Source organism: Oncorhynchus clarkii, chromosome 9, assembly GCF_045791955.1.
Source record: "Oncorhynchus clarkii lewisi isolate Uvic-CL-2024 chromosome 9, UVic_Ocla_1.0, whole genome shotgun sequence".
Lineage (NCBI taxonomy): Eukaryota > Metazoa > Chordata > Actinopteri > Salmoniformes > Salmonidae > Oncorhynchus > Oncorhynchus clarkii.
The window spans coordinates 14294694-14299143 of record NC_092155.1 but is presented as its reverse complement, the minus strand read 5'-3'; positions in this window follow the sequence as shown (position 1 = coordinate 14299143).

Sequence of the window (4450 nt, the reverse complement as noted above, 5' to 3'; positions counted from 1 at the left end):
ACATGACTGGACAGGGGCTCTGCCATGGGGGACCCTGGGAGGGATCAGGCCCACCCCCTGGGGAGCCAGGCCTAGCCAATCAAAATTAGTTTTTCCCCACAAAAGCGCTTTATTACAGACAGAAATACTCCTCGGTTTCATCAGCTGTCCGGGTGGCTGGTGTCAGACGTGTAATGATCACGCTGTTTAATCAGCCTCTTGATATGCCACACCTGTCAGGTGGATGGATGATCTTGGGAAAGGAGAAATGCTCACCAACAGCGATATAAAATTGTGTGCACAGAATCTGATAGAAATAAGCTTTTTGTGCGTATAGAACATTTCTGGGATCTTTTATTTCAGCTCATGAAACATGGGGCCAACACTTTGCATTTTTTTATTTTTAATTGAACCTTTATTTAACTAGGCAAGTCAGTTAAGAACAATTAATTATTTACAATGAAGGCCTACACCGGCCAAACCCGGACGACGCTGGGCCAATTGTCCTATGGGACTCCCAATCATGGCCTGATGTGATACAGCCTACATGCTGCATTTAGGTTTTTGTTCAGTATATATATATATATATATATATCAGGGTCTGTTCCAAGACCATATTTACAATGTGCAGGGATACTGGAGTAATAGAGGGAGATATGTATAGGGGTAAGGTGACTAGGCATCTGAATATATGATAAACAGTAACAGCAGTGTATATGATGATTGTATGTGAGTCCGTGTGCGTGTGTGTAGAGTCAGTATAAATGTGTGTGAATGTGGTGTGTGTGAGCAAATTGTGTGCGTGTGTGAGCAAATTAAGTGTGTGTGTGTGTGTGTGTGTGTGTGTGTGTGTGTGTGTGTGTGTGTGTGTGTGTGTGTGTGTGTGTGTGTGTGTGTGTGTGTGTGTGTGTGTGTGTGTGTGTGTGTGTAGAGTCCAGTGAGTGTGCAATGAAAAATGTAAATACAAGGGTCAACTCAGATTGTCCATGTAGTCATTTTGTTAGATATTTAGTAGTCTTATGGCTTGGGGATAGAAGCTGTTCAGGAGCCTGTTGGTGTCAGACTTGATGTACTGCTTGCTGTGCAGATGCAGAGAGAACAGTCTATGACTTGAGTGGCTGGAGTCTTTCTTGGCCTCCCTTTCACACCGCCTGATATAGATGTCTTGGATGGCAGGGAGCTCGGCCCCAGTGATGTACTGGGCTGTTTGCACCAGCCTCTGTAGCGCCATGCAATCGAGGGCGGTGCTGTTGCCATACCAAGCAGTGATGCAGCTAGTCAAGATACTATCAGTGGTGCAGCTGTAAAACTTTGAGGAATTGAGGGCCCATGCTAAACCTTTTCAACCTCCTGAGGGGGTAGAAGCGCTGTCACGCCTTCTTCACGACTGTGCGCGTGTGCATGTGGAACAGTTTAAGTCCTTTGTGATTTGGACACAGAGGAACTTGAAGCTCTCGACCCGCTCCACTGCAGCCCAGTCAATGTGGATGGGGGCGTGTTCTACACCCCCTGTTTCCTGTCGTCTGCGATCAGCTCCTCCCTCGATCAGCTCCTCTTTCTCTAGTATCTCTGAATGTAATTAGATTACAAACACTTGTCACATAACTTGTCAAAACATGCTGTTTGTGGCCCTAAATGCCATGGGTGCATCCTAAATGGCACCCTATATCCTACGAACTACAAAAATCTCTGAAACTGGAAACACTTATCTCCCTCACTAGCTTTAAGCACCAACTGTCAGAGCAGCTCACAGATTACTGCACCTGTACATAGCCCACCTATAATTTAGCCCAAACAACTACCTCTTTCCCTACTGTATTTTATTTATTTATTTATTTTGCTCCTTTGCACCCCCATTATTTTTATTTCTACTTTGCACATTCTCCCATTGCAAATCTACCATTCCAGTGTTTTACTTGCTATATTGTATCTACTTTGCCACCATGGCCTTTTTGCCTTTACCTCCCTTATCTCACCTCATTTGCTCACATCGTATATAGACTTGTTTATACTGTATTATTGACTGTATGTTTGTTTTACTCCATGTGTAACTCTGTGTCGTTGTATCTGTCGAACTGCTTTGCTTTATCTTGGCCAGGTCGCAATTGTAAATAAGAACTTGTTCTCAACTTGCCTACCTGGTTAAATAAAGGTGAAATAAAAAATAAATAAAAATAAAGTGGTAGTATATACTATACACTTCTTTTGACCAGAGCCCTATTGGCCCAGTCAAAATTAGAGCACTATGCATGTGAAACATGAGAATGGGACGACCTGGTAATTGATGCTCAGTTTCTGGTTGTTTCTCATAATATTGTACCAATATAGTAGTGCACATACATTTTGATCACGTTAAAGTATGTTGGGGAATAGGGTGTCATTTGAGGTGTCTTGTGTGTGTGCTTGTGTGTGTGTGTGCGCATGCGTGTGTGTGTGTGCATGCGTGTGTGTGTGTGTGTGCTTGATCAACTCTAGATTTGTGGAGCTTGAGGTGGAGGAGGTGACAGCTAAGGAAAGGTCAAAGGTCATACAAAGGTCACCGTCAGGTCAGAGTGGAGCCCAGGCTGAGTTGAAAGGTCAGGATTCCTGCATGCTAACTACCACTGAGAGGTCACAATAGGTCACCAGCAATTTCACAACATTTTCCGGATTGACTAACCATGTCTTAAAGTAATGATGGACTGTCGTTTCTCTTTGCTTATTTGAGCTGTTCTTGCCATAATATGGACTTGGTTTTTTACCAAATAGGGCTATCTTCTGATGGGCTGAAATGCATTAAGAAGGAAATTCCACAAATTAACTTTTAAGAAAGCACACCTGTCAATTGAAATGCATTCCAGGTGACTATCTCATGAAGCTGGTTGAGAGAATGCCAAGAGTGTCCAAAGCTGTCGTCAAGGCAAAGGGTGGCTATTTGAAGAATCTCAAATATAAAATATATTTAGATATGTTTAACCCTTTTTTGTTTAGCATATGTGTTATTTCATAGTTTTGATGTCTTCACTATTATTCTACAATGTAGAACATAAAAAAAATAAGAAAAACCCTTGAATGAGTAGGTGTTCTAAACCATTTAACCGGTAGTGTATAGTTAATTATATATATAGTTAAAGTGATTAACCAAAAAGTGAATCAATCATTTGTATCAACGAATGAAGCCACATGGTGTGGCAACTTTATGATGGTCTCTCTTTCTCTGCCTCTTTCTCTCTCTCTCCCCTCTCTCTCTCTCTCTCTCTCTTTCTCTCCCTCTTTCTCTCCCCTCTCGGCAGGTTACACGGGGAAGAGCAGTGCCACCACGTCAGCCAAAGAGACAGAAACCAAATGCAACACAAGAGTTAACCAAGCCAAAGACAAAACTCAGAGGGCCACTAAGAGTGGCAGTGGTCCTAGAGTGTCCCGTGGTCGCCGACTAGGGAAAGTGGACATCAAGGTATTGACAAAAGTTACTGGAAGCTACACTTGTAGGATATAGAGACTGTCCCAAAAGGACCCAGTCACTCTTGTCAGATGCTTTAGTTGCAGTTAAACTTTATTCATTTGGCATGGCCGTGTAGAATGTTAAACAAAGGCAACAATTTGTCTTCTTTCCTTAAGGTCCTGGAGGAACGTGCCCTCGGGGAGTACACTGCAGCCATGGAGGCCCTCCTTATTGACCCCACCGGTGTCAGGGAGAGGTTAGAGGTCAGAAATCAAGAGGAAGAGGTGGATGAGAAGAAGAATGATGAGGAAGAGGAGGGAGGAGGAGATGGGGAAGGCTCGTTCACAGAGTACCTGAATGAGCTGTGCAGTCAGAAGGAGTTTGTCACTAAGGTAATGAACAGACAAAGGAATTGATGTGATGTCTATTTTTCTTACAATCATAAGCATTTCCTGGTGGATTCTGTCTTTTCAGTCTTATAAATCGTATAGTGTGATGATGGATTTTTAAGGTAACGAACAACAGTTGAGAAAAAATAAGAAACCTGCACACTGCTCTTGCTGGTATCCCTGCTATTTATTAACCTTTACATATCGGCCTCAAGGCCTTCGTCTGAGCTTGTGTGAGTGTTTGTAATTTGCAACCTTATGTAGACATTGCTCCACCCACATCCGTTCAATGCACCGAATGGGGTTGGAGTCAAGGGAAAATAAGCAAGTGTTACCAAATATAACAATGTGCATTTCATAAGTATTCTAATGAAGTGTGTACATAAAACGTATTAAAAAAGTATTATCTAAGGGCGTCTCTTTTGTACCCACATGTACAGACAAACCATTTGATACGAAAGTAGATCTGTTTAAATTCTTTCGCAAAATTAAACTTAAACATGTGTTTTCCCAAAACACTATTTCTGGCATAGAAACCAAACAAAGAACTGTTACCCATTTTAAGACCAAAAGAAAATGGTGTTTTATGGGTAACAACTCATCGATGAATACCTATTGTAGGTTAGTGGAACAAGAAGCCTTGTCAGTATATACGAGACAA